This window comes from Limulus polyphemus, unplaced genomic scaffold (assembly GCF_000517525.1).
Source record: "Limulus polyphemus unplaced genomic scaffold, Limulus_polyphemus-2.1.2 Scaffold914, whole genome shotgun sequence".
NCBI classification, from domain to species: Eukaryota; Metazoa; Arthropoda; class Merostomata; order Xiphosura; family Limulidae; genus Limulus; species Limulus polyphemus.
Genome location: NW_013666524.1, coordinates 143,531 through 157,402, shown reverse-complemented (window position 1 = coordinate 157,402; position 13,872 = coordinate 143,531). Strand labels below are relative to the sequence as shown.

General features: G+C 32.2%; 1 long non-coding RNA gene across 1 annotated transcript in view; it reads left to right on the top strand.

Moving 5' to 3' along the window:
* Positions 1–1,826, top strand: part of LOC111086195 — a 6,463-nt gene extending 4,637 nt beyond the window's left edge. The window contains exons 2-3 of the long non-coding RNA XR_002610949.1: positions 1,178–1,316; positions 1,708–1,826. This is a non-coding gene — a long non-coding RNA (uncharacterized LOC111086195). The remainder of the gene's footprint in view (positions 1–1,177; positions 1,317–1,707) is intronic.
* Positions 1,827–13,872: the final 12,046 nt, after the last annotated feature.

Genomic DNA, 13,872 nt, shown 5'->3' with positions numbered 1-13,872 from the left:
CATTACTTTTCTGTTACATTGATATCTGTAGACGTTTTTCAATTCATTCTTATCTGTTGGTTTATTTATAGTAATTCTTCCCTACTACAGAACGCTTGTACACGCTTTTTTCTAGGTAAGGAGTTCTCAACTTTTATGTGATCAGGGGACCCTTATTCGAAAATTTATTTCCAGTGGAACCCTATCGTACACACACACACACACATATATATATATATATATATATATAAGAGAAACACATTATATGCATTATTTTTTTATTGCAGGTGAGATTGAAACATAACATCAGATTAAATACCAAATTTAATATTATTTAAATTTCAGTATTGGATTCGAAAGGAATGATATTGTGACCTATCAGCGGCAAAGTTTAGCTTTGTTTCTTTTTAAAGTGTTATACATTATTGCTTGTGCAAACTAAACATGAATATCATGGACATAGAAACAAGTATATAACCAGTAACTGTAATCAGTAACCTGCGAAAACTTAGCACGATCAACAGTGCAGGATACAGTATGGTAAAAAAAAATTGGTATTGATTCTTTTGGATGACCAGATTTTATGACTGAGGCAAATGTGGCTGTATCAATACACCTGTAACGATACTAAAGTGTTAGAAATACAGAACTTCCAATAGTTGTACAAACATATTATCGAACAGATTTTTTTAAATATAAAAGGAACTTGAAACTTCAGTAACCAAAAGTGTATAAACAAATATCATATGGATAAAAATATTTGATGAATCAAAAAAGTTAAATCATAAGTAATTAGTTATTTATCATCAGTTGTCATAACACTACAAAGGGGCCCGGCATGGCCAGGTGGCTTAGGAGCTCGACTCGCAATCTGTGGGTCGTGGGTTCGAATCTCCGTCCCACCAAACATGCTCGCCCTTTCAGCCGTGGTGGCGTTACAAAGTGACGGTCAATCCCACTATTCGTTGGTAAAAGAGTGGCCCACGAGTTGGCGGTGGGTGGTGATGACTAGCTGCCTTCCCTCTAGTCTTACACTGCTAAATTAGGGACAGCTAGCGCCGATAGCCCTCGTGTAGCTTTGCGCGAAATTCAAAAAACAATAAAACACTACAAAGGTTTTATATTTTTGGGAATTGAATGATTTTTGTATAATATAAATAATGTATTAAAAAGCTGGTAATTTATGTTTTATGTTCAGGTTTGGGTGTGCGTTCTTTTGTCATTGATTGTGGCGACCATATTTTTAACCTTCACCACCAACGTAACCATGCCAGGGAAGACAAGAAATTCGTGAATTTCTACGATATGGTATCTGTGGGGATGTTTACTCTCTCAAGGTTAGACTGATTTGGTTTCTAATTATGTGATGGTAAATATACACACACATATATATGTATATATATATATATATATATATATACATAAAAACATGATTTGGTGAAAATATGATGAAAAAGTAGTGAAAGATTGCATGTAGATAAAAAACTAACTATGGTTAGTTAACTATGGTTTAACCATTAACTATGGTTTAACTGATTTGGTTTCTAATTATGTGATGGTAACTATATATATATATATATATACATAAACACATGATTTTAACCAACCCGAGACATCTCTTTTATTGGTTTAAGGCAAAAACTATTTGAAACCTTAGTTAAATCACAACTTATAGTTATACACGTTCTGTATCAAACTGTAAGTTAAATGCGTTTGTTTATTTTTCAGGAAGTAGAATTCCATTTAGCGGAGCTCTAAGTGTGAAACTTTTCCTGGTTTCCTGGTGGGCATTTGCAGTAATATTTTACTCATCTTATGGTGGTACACTGAAATCACACATGACCATCTTGACCAAGGATCAGTCAATCGATACAGTCTACGCCCTGAAAAGAGAGATATCAAAAGGACGTTACACTTGTGGCGTATTAAAAGGATCAAATCTTGTAAATGCAGTTTTGGTAAGGAATGGTCATAGTTTCAATGAACTACCTTGTTGATCCCTAATTCTGTACAAATTATAAAACTGGATTCGTAGTAAAAATTCTACTACTAGATTTTAAATAATAGCCGTGAAAAACTCTTGATAATTTTGCTTCGGGTATAACTTACTATTACTTATCACAAACATAAGCTGTACATAAATTTACTAAACAGACGTTTTTTATATCCTTTAACAATGATATTATAATGTCATTATTTTTTTCGAACGATTTGTTGTTTGGAACTAACCACAAACATACACAAGGGGTGATCTGTGCTCTGCCCACCACGGCTATCGAAACCCGATATATAGCGTTGGAAGTCTGCAGACATACCGCTGTGCCACTGTGGGAGGGGGGGGGGGGCTTTTTGATCGACGCGCATAGTTGTTGTGTTTACTGTGCAACTGGTGGACTTGTATGGTTAATACGTTGATGCTAGAAAAATAACGTTTAATATTAGAAAAAATACGTTTTCTTCATTTATCAGAGAAATTACAACCTTTGATTTTTTCTCCACTTATGTAACCAAAACTTCATCTGGCGACTAGCACATAATATTCTGGAATAAAACACCAGTTGTTTCTAAAACTTTTAATTTGGAGTACCTTAACCTGCTAAAAATTAAACTATAGATAGCCGTAAAAACAAAACGTAACAGATTGAATCCTCTTTTTATATAGAAAGATTGTTTACAACGTGTTACATCAAGATGTCTCCCAGTGGCAATTTCAATTTTTCATAACAAAAAACCTGACAGCATTCAATACTGTGAAATTATAAATTCTGACTTTGTTTATAACATAAAACTACATGTTAACAGGTGTAAAATGTCAGTCTATATTGTAAGAAAAACAGAAACAATATTTTAGACTTCGTTTAATGTCTTATGTATATATTAAGATTTATTTCCTTAAATAGAATTCAATGAAAAACAAATTAATATCTACTTTTGAATTTAGAATTTTCCAAAAAAATCATTAAAGTTATTGCACATGTTAAAAATGGCATTTGTTTTCAAGAATGCCTAGTGCAGCACGTTACATAAAATAACATTATTTGTAAAACGTTAACCAACTGGTGTCATATAATGTTGCGACACAGTTCCTTTTTAGACAAACGACTGACTATAGAGTTTTTTCTATACTTGCAAATTCCAACTTCAAAACAATGCTACTTTGAGTACTGTAATACCATTTTAGTAATTTTCCATCCATTGACAAATTAAAACATTATATAATATAATAACAATATCGTTTGTAACAATTAAGAAGTTAACGAATAAAATTACAGTCAACGGAACGAGCGATCAGAAGACTTGAAACTTGAAAAACTAGTTTCGACACATTCCTGTGTCTTTTTCAGTTTCGTTTTGTCTTAAGGTCAGAAATATGTGTAGCTTGAAGTGAGCTTGGAAGGTGTTGATACTGAAGAAGAATCAAGGACTTCCTACTGGGAACCTTCAAGAATCCATCTAGCAAGCATGCTGCAAGAACATACAATATAACACAAAGTGTAAAATTACACAAAATAGCCCATACTGTAGTATCAAATAAACTCAAGCATGTAGAAGTAAAACTCAAAATGAAATTCGATTATTTGCTGGAAAATATTTTGTGGTGTAAAGCTTCACAACTTGATAAAAATGTTTTAAACCTGTCATTTTATAACCTCTCCGGATTAGAACGAATAACCCTAGATTATAACTCATCTTTTTCCTTTAGGAATGCAAACTTGAATATAGATTTCACTTCGGACATTGTTAAGACAGCCAAGAACAACAGTGAAGATATAAACCTCCTAACTAATTGAATAACTAGTACATTATATAGTAATAACGCCCCACAGTGGCACAGCTGTATGTCTGCGGATTTACAACGCTAGAAACCGGGATTCGATACCCGTGGTGAGCCCATTGTGTAGCTTTATGCTTAATTACAAACACTACATAAAGATTTGAAATATCTGAGATATTTATTTAAGTATTTTCTCATTGTATCATGCTCATCTCGTTCCGTTGTCATTTCATGCAGAGTTAAGTGATCAAAACTGATCTTCGTATGTTACGTTGCAAAAATGAAAACGGTATTTATTAAGGTATGACATTAATTTATAATAATAATAATTGTGTTTGTTGTTGTTGTTGTAACATTTGTTATCTAATTTGTTAATTATATCAATTTATTTTGCATGCTATCAACTGTAATGTCCTTAGTTTTTTTCCTGCATTGCTCTTTAAACTGTTCACTGATTGTTTAGAGTTATCAGAATCGTTGTTGTGTAAGTAAATGTTTAATGTTATACATTAAAATAGTGGTAATGTGATTCCAATTCCATCGAACTTCTATTTGTACAGGATTCAAACAATCCAATCTATGGGGATTTAGGTGGTGTGAAAGGAAAGAACTATGTTGATCTGGTACAAAATGTTACCCACGGCTTACTGAAGACTTTAGACAACAATTACGTTTATATTGGCACTCGTGGAACAACCGAATTTCAAGTTACAAAAATGGGAGAAGACAGGTTTGCTTTTGCTAAAGATACTTTCGCTAGTTCCAGTAATGGAATAGCTCTTCAGAAAGGGAGTCCATGTAAAACATCGTTTGATAAGATGTAAGTGTTTGTTGAGTTATTTCAATCTGAATAGCTTATCAGTTTAGATGTGTTTCTGACATAAAATGTTTCTCTCGGATTTTGCGGAAAGCTACTCCAGGGCTATCTGCACTGGTCGTCTCTAATTTTGAAGTGATAGACTAATGGGAAGGCACACAGACAACATCACCCACCGCCAAATTATGGGCTACTCTTTCAATAACGAATATTGGGATTGATTGTCACTATATCACTCTCCCCCTGGTGAGGCAGTGGTAAATCTAAGGACTTACAACTCTAAAATCTGGGGTTCGATTCCCTGTGGTGGACACAGCAGATAGCCCAGTGTGGCTATATTTTAATACAAAGAAACAAGCCAGCAAACCAACGTTAAATTATATAACTAAGCCTCAGCTCAGACTAGATAATAAAAACTAATCAAGACTATGTTATTCCAAATCAAAGTTAATCCTTCTAACATTAAAATGTATCAGATAAATACTTTAAACTTCAGAATTGCTTTGTCTTCAATATCTCTCCAATATGCTTATTACGGCTGTAGTTATGCCAAAAAGCTCTTTGCTTTTCATTCATTTGTTTGGTTCCAATGTCCATTTAACTCTTCTTCATCGGGATTCAATCCAGGTTTTGGACTTACGGAGGGTCAGGTTCAGCGCTGACCTCTTCCTTCCTCTCAGGAATTATTATTGTGTTTGCACAGTTACCGAACCCTAGGTAACAACCCTTGTTACATTGTTGCATTACTCACAGTATGCTAAATTTTGTCCATTGTCCACAGTTTCAATTAACATACCCTTTTCATGCAATGTCCAATTCATGAGATAATATTAACTCGTATATTTTCACTAGCCTCACTTATGTATGATCGCACTATTAGTCCGTGTTCACAATACAGTTCCGCTTAGCAGTCATATACACACACACACACACACATATTCTATTTTAACATACAGAACCCTAGGATTCAGTTAACTGTTTGGCCTGTAAGAGTTTTTATGTATGATCTGAAGTATATATATCCTTACTCTGATTGGTGGTACTTGCGTTTTGGATGGGACAGAGCTTGGTACTACTTAGAAAGAGGGTGTGTTCATTGGATTTTGCATTTGTTGAAAAGCCAACGCTAATAGCACTAATCACACTTCATAATTCAAAAGAAAAGCTAGTTAAAATACGTTGAACATAACATTATGTCTAATATTCGTTACCTCTCATACAACATCAACATAAATGCCAAACCTGATAGTTGTTTTCATGTTCGCTCGATCTTATGGAGTAAACGATCCCTTTGTGTTTCAAAGAGATATTCGCGATAATATTTTAATCTATAACGTATCTCACATATAGAAACTGTAACACATACCCTTAAGATTATCTAATAGATGACTTGTTAGAAATATTCATAAACATATTATATTGAGAATTTAGGCATGTCTGTTATACTAAAAAAAGTTTAAACAAACTTTGATTTAATAAAATATTTTTTCTTTTCATAGCTCTTTTTTTCTTTTATGGCGAATATTAGAAATTAATGTAAACCTCTTTATAATAAACTCAAAGGTATACTTAATTGCATTGGCCATTTTATTACAAGATTGTATGGTACCTTAATATTTGAATAAGGGAATGAATTAAGAGTGAACATAATGCAGAATTTCAAGCATATGACACCAAAAAAACGCATCTTTCATGAAGCACGAATTATAAATATGGTACACTGATTTTTAGTGACATTTAATTACATGTTAATATATACAAAATATAGGACATAAAAAGTGGTATATGACTGTAAGAAAACCAAACAATTTCTATCCACTATTAGTTATTTGAAGATGTTTCTTTGTTGGATGGATGATTTTCTCTCTCAGGCTCCGTTGCAAATGCAGGACAGAATTGTGAGAGTTTGCACATGACGGACGGAAGGTAAAGAGATAATGTTTGCACAGATACTTTCTGCAATTCACGCAGGTAACGTCTGCCTTACTGTCATTACTTGAAGGGCAAAAGTTGCATCTTTCACACTTTTGCGAATATCTGTTACTGCAGACAGGGATGTACTGAATTCTCCTGCCTGAAAACTCTGGATAAGAACAAATGATGCAAGTGCTCCAGACCTTCTTAATCTTCTTTGAATGAGGATTGTAATGTTTTTCCTGACGTATCTAAGAATATTCTGCGTCGATACAGTTTGCAAGCGTTCTACATTGTATCGATATCAGTTTAAAGGACAAAAGCATTGTATCCTGATACATCAACTATATTATAGAAGATGACCAGTGGTAAGTGGGGAGTCATACTTCAACAGGTGCAGGTTGCTTTTAGATTAAACAGGTCGTCAACTTCCTCTTTGGAGGAATTGAAATTCAATATCATCCCTGGCTTCTTGTCATTCCCGAATAACACTGTTGCTTTTTCAAAAGGAAATTTTTTGAGAGGACACAGTTTTTTTTTCCATTTTGAAGCTCAGGCTTGTTTTTCTTATTAATCCATACATTGTCAACTTTCCTTTGATTTGTTCAGCACCAAGTCTGTAGGACGTGAAAAAGTTGTCACACGTGAAGTCAGTGAACCATTTTCAACAATAGTCGCACCTTCTGATCTCTTTCAGGTGCTTCTACGGGCCGTTTCTCTGTATACACTTGCATATGCAATGATTTGCTGAATTTAGCACGGTAGGTTGCCCATATAGTGTAAGTCATATTTAAAGCGGGCCTGTTAGGTATATAATGCTTAAACAGACAGCATACATTGAAGGGACAAGACTTTAGTTCACTGAAACATTTGTTCCTGGGGTTTGAAATAAATTTCCTTAATCAGAAGTTGATTTATGATAATCAGTGCTATAATCGTTGCTGTGTTTTGTTTCTGACACTTCCTTCTCCACCAGCTTTGCTGAAATTTCTTTCCCTGATAACCACCTACAACTGTTCATTTTTGAATCTCTTTATCGGAGAGATAGATGTTGTTACTTGAAGAGAAAATGAGTCTTTATTTACCCATATCTTGAAGAGATTTGAAAAAACACCAACAATCTTTTATAAAACATCTCTCTAGACAGTTGCAGTATTTACAGACATCATAATGATAATACAAAAAAAATAATAATAAAGATCAAGTGAAAGCTTTTTTTATTTTCCTAATGCAAAAAAAAAGCCACATTGATAAATACTTCCAGTCATATTAACCGAAAGTATTATGTTTGTACACAAGATCATTTCTAAAACAAAATAAACAGTAGAGGAATAACTTCCTGTGCTTGTAACTCACGGCTTGGGACACTAGACTGTTGTTCCTTACCCGTGATTTATTTTAACTTCGAGTTGTGGCTTTTGTTTTTATTCCACTATATATTGCTTTAAGTTATATTTCTTAGAATTTGTTTGTTTGTTTGTAATTAAGCACAAAGCTACACAATGGGCTATCTGTGCTACCAGGATCCTAGATTCCTTATAACCTTTCACAGTTCAGGTTTGATATAGAGTTTTACGAATGTAATCCAAGCAATATTATCTAGTATTGTACCTTGGTAAACAGTAACTTCGAAATATTTAGTGTTCATTTTAGCTCTAAGCGACATAAACGGCTATCTGAAGTTTGTCCACTGCGGAGAATCGAACTCCAGATGCTTACATTGGAAGTCCGTAAACTTACAACTGACTCTCCATGGAGCTCGAAATATTTGGTGTATCAATTCACATTACATAAATTCTTGTCGGCCTCGGGAAGAAATATATATATATATATAAAACAGTAGGTGAGCTCGTGCTTAGAACACTTTTTATGTAACAGAGGTAATTGCTATCAGTGGCTTATAACGTTCAAATCGGGTTTTGATACCCGTGATTGGAACAGTACAGATAGCCAGTTGTGTAGTTTGCGCTTAACAACAAGAAGAAGTAATCACTCCATAAGCAGCCAATCTTTTTAAATAAATTAGCTTTATAATTATAATTTTGTAACGTTAAATAACTGTGACATTATTTACAGTTTTGTGGACTTTTAATATTTATGGCAAAAAAGCTGTATGAATATATACCAATTTTGTAATTATTATGTACGCAGAATAACACGTATTGTGAGACACGGTTTGATGAACAAGTGGACTGAAGACGTAAAGGAAGATATTCGCAAGAACGTCACTATTCGCACATGGGAATCCAAATTACGCCCTCTACAGGTGTATGACTTATTGGGAGCGTTCTATTTTCTGTTAATCGGACATTTTTTGTCTACAGTGTTATTACTAGTTGAAATTATGCACAGGAAAATCAAGAATTAGTAGCTAACTTACCAGAAAATTTCTAAACTTAACTAAATTTTAACTTTAAAAGATCAAGCACAAATGCTAAGTTTAAGAAATCATTAGAAATACTACATTGTCGTTTTTGTAAAGCTCGTTAGAGTTTGAAAAAAAATTAACACCATTCACATCTTTAATTAAAGTATAAAAACACTTCTTAACAACAACAACAACAATACAAAAAGCATATGTTTTCAAGAGTTAATCTTGCCATAGTAAGGAGTAACGATTAACCCTATTCTAAAACTTATTTGCGATTTTCAAAAAAGGAACATAACATACACCTTTCATACTAAGTATTACAAACAACCTGTCATTTTACCATGAACATACCATATACCTTTCATATTAAGTATTACACAACCTGTCATTTTACCATGAACATACCATACACCTTTCATATTAAGTATTGCACAACCTGTCATTTTACCATGAACATACCATACAGCTTTCATACTAATTATTACAAACAACCTGTCATTTTACCATGAACATACCATACAGCTTTCATACTAAGTATTACAAACAACCTGTCATTTTACCATGAACATCACATGCACCTTTCACACTAAGTATCGTACAGCCTGTCACTTTACCATGAACATCACATGCACCTTTCACACTAAGTATCGTACAACCTGTCATTTTACCATTATTATTGATATGAATGATTGTATATTACAGTGAAGAATATTTTTAACTGATACCATGAGGAATTTTTGAAATGCTACATTGATATCCTTTTAAAATTAGTTCTATCTTGAAATGATTTGAGGAAATATAACACTACGACTGCATAATATAGTTTTAATGTCAATAAGAGCATTAGGTGTAATCCTTGTGTTTTTAAATGTGGAGATATTTTATCGCAGAGTATCTGCAATAATAATTAAGGGAAAGAAAGAGAAGTAGTAAATATGTTCATATATGCTCTTACTTATTAGGCATTATTACTAACTTTTCAATAAATATGTTCATATATACTCTTATTTATTAGGCATTATTACTAACTTATCAAAGATATGTTCATATATACACTTATTTATTAGACATTATCACTAACTTATCAAAGATATGTTCATATATACACTTATTTATTAAGCATTATTACTAACTTATCAAAGATATGTTCATATATACTCTAATTTATTAAGCATTATTACTAACTTATCAATAAATATGTTCATATATACTCTTATTTATTAGGCATTATTACTAACTTATCAAAGATACGTTCATATATACTCTTATTTATTAGGCATTATTACTAACTTATCAGAATTTCGGAGGTTGTAATGAATATTTTTTTTTTACATACAAACTCCTAGATCTTTACTGTAATAATACGATAAACTATGTTGATTCACAACCCCAGAGTTTGGTGTGAACGCCATCTATTGGGTGTATAATAAAATCCCACTGTTGACTTAACTAGAATATTGATAAGTTTACGATTTAATTCAAGCTCAAGATGTTGATAAGGTTCTGCACTACTAATATTTCTTATTAGATATCCGAATGTGTTTCGGAGATAAAATGCACATTAATTTTAAGCGTTTCGTTTTGTGTATGTATACATAAAGAACTGAACCAGTAGATTAATTATGAATTATATAATAAATGTATTAACGAATTGCATTTCCTTTATTTGATATAAAACGTCGTGTTAAGCACAAATATGACCATTAAAGTATTCTTCTTCATTATCTGTTTTCTTGGCTATTTCAATTGCTTTAACTAAACAACTTTGGTCACTATACTGAAGGTTCTATTGTGAAATTATATACACCTCCATATCTGCCTTATATATCCTAGTGCTGTTCGTAAAATAAAACGCATGATAATAAATAACATAAATACACATATAATAATTTTGAATAATTTGGCGCATCATACCTAACTTTTGTTTTTATAACATTATACAATTGTAGCTATACATATATATATATATAATGAGTCATACGAAATACAGGTGCTTTAAGTCAGTGATAAACGCTGAAATGTTGCCATAAATGTCTTTGATTTCAGAACTTGTTTCCTTGCACTGTGTACTTAATCTGTCGATTAGAAAAATCTCTTTTTTTATATCATAATCAATAGAGTGATTCCAATATTGAGAATATAATCATATCATTTTGGTTAGGAAAGGTTATGAATATATTAACTTTACAAGGACAATACGTGTGAGATAAATTTAATAATAAGAGCACCTTTCATACTAAGTATCATACATGGCCTCACTAAGGATAGTGTTTCTATAGGCGGATGGTATTATTAGGAGGACTGTGTTACTAATATCTGTACTGCTAGGGTGGCACTAATAGTTCATGAGCGTAATGTAGATCAACAGATGTTAGGTAAATTTAATGATCAGACCATGGGAAATGAACTTTGATATAATATAAACACTTACAGAGATACAAACCAACAAAATAAGAAGGGTTGCAAAATCACATTCAAAAGACTCCAGCGTTTTCAACAGGTGGAGCTGTCTTCTTCAGGGTTAAGGCAGGTTTAATTGCAGGTGGACCTGTCTTCTTCAGGGTTAAGGCATGTCTAACTGCTAGGGTTCAATCGATTTTTGAAATATGATTTGATAACCATTTTTATTCTAATTGTTTTTACTAGCAAAAACAGTTTCAAAAATATCGAAAAAATAGAAAATGAAATTTATGTTTTCAGATTGTTTAATATATAAATCTATATGCATTGATGTGTATGTGTCTATGTTGCATAATCTTCATTAACACAAAGCTTAGAAAACTCGACTTGCACACGAAAATACTTTAAACTAAATTTTACAAATTGTTTCTCATCGATTGGTCAACGGTAAGGTTATGGACTTATAATGCTAAAATCCGGGTTCGATTCACACACACTGTAGTTTTCCATTAAAAACAAACGAACAAATTTTTAATTCAATAACAATGAATTATGTTGCCAAATATTAAAAACAATAGTCTTTTTTTGTTTTAGCAATGATTGGATAAAACTGTTTTGTGTAATTTTTTAAAGTTAACAAGAGAAATCTATAGATGTCTTTCAAATGTTCCTTTTCTTGATAATTCACTTCAACAAATAAATTGATTTTTTTAACTTTTTGTTTGAACATACATATATCAAATTCTCAATGCAGACTTTCAGTCACGCGACCGGCGAACCCGAAGGCCTAAAAAACAAGTGTGGATGACTCAGATGGTATAATTCGAGTAATTAGGGCTACACTTGTATGGCGGTAGTTGTCATTGCACTTTAGAGAATAGTTATGTACATATCTAAATATAAATTTAACTTAAACAAATATCGATATTAAGATAGATATTTAATAGTAAATCCGTCACATATATCTATAAAATGACTTGTATTAGATGGTTAAACACATTTGTAGAAATATGAACGATCAGTTTATGGAATCTAATTGAACATAAAGTATACAAGAATTCTATGTTAACTGAAATATACATATTGAACATGTCGTGTCTAGTCTTGAGATATAGGATATCATAAACACACATTTGTCAACATGCCCTCGGGGTGTGATGAGTCAGATGAAATAACCATTAAATATCTAGTAATGGTTTGTTAACTATCTCTGTGGTCTTCACTGATCACACGCCGATTTTGTCCACCCATGACGTTAGGTAATGTTTTCATAAAACCATTAATGTCAGATGTGAATTCACTGAGCTTAAATGATTTGTAATGTTCGAAATTTATAAATGTCCCTGGTCAAATATCTGAAATGTCCCTATTAATACACGTTATAACAATCACAGTTATAGCTTCCAACGTTTATAGCACACCAACTATAGCAAACCAATAATATATACTGTTTTTGGCGCATCGCTATGGTTATATTTATAGGAGTGTGCAGAGTTTCTCGAAATTTCAGCTTGCGCAATAATACTGATGCTACACTAGCATTTACATACACACATATATTGTTGATTCTTATACCCAAGAATTTTCTACAGAAGCTTCCTATTAAGTGAATTGTACCTACATCATCTCGAAATTAACTCGCTCATAAGACATCAAAGAAGTTCCAGGCTAGAAAGAAGACTTTAATACTGCTTGTAAGTTTGTAAAACTTTTGTATATAAATCATTGTTTGTAATAACTATTTGTAATAACTGTTATTGTAAATTGTATTATTGTTTGTGTATTAAAATATATTTGTATAAAAAAACTGTGTGTATCAGTCTTGTTACCAGATATCATAAGTTGGATATAATGGCAATCATTTAACTACTCAATCTAAATTACAATTTAACTCAGTTTTAGGCTATTAGATATTGTAATACGTAACATACAATATCATCAATGTATGTAAGTATAAACACAAACTTTAAATAAGACTGTTGTCGCACATACTGAAACAATTATTCACAAAACTTTAAGATACACTTATATACCATTCATGTAAAAACACCTTAACTTATAAAATACCAGATTAGCTTTCATACAACTTTTGTACATTATGTCCATATTACTACTTGTTCATTTCAGTTCAATATGTAAGAGTTCAATATAGTTTACAAACGAAAATGTTAGAGTACCATTTCTGTATTTCATTTTATGCTCTCTACTCAGTAATATTAAACTGGATCCAAAATACAGCAGTTGGTTAAAAGTTCAGAATATAGCTTAATCTCATCTTATGTTGATAAGTCACTTGTAGAGAGTAACTTAATTCTACTCCGTTCAAACAATAGCTTAATCTCATCTTATGTTGATAAGTCACTAGTAGAGAGTAACTTAATTCTACTCCGTTCAGACAATAGCTTAATCTCATCTTATGTTGATAAGTCACTAGTAGAGAGTAACTTAATTCTACTCCGTTCAGACAATAGCTTAATCTCATCTTATGTTGATAAGTCACTAGTAGAGAGTAACTTAATTCTACTCCGTTCAGACTAAAGTTCAAATGCCAGATAATTATGTGCATAGCCATGAATATTAGATTCTAGCGAGTATGTTTAAGTATCTAATACAAGT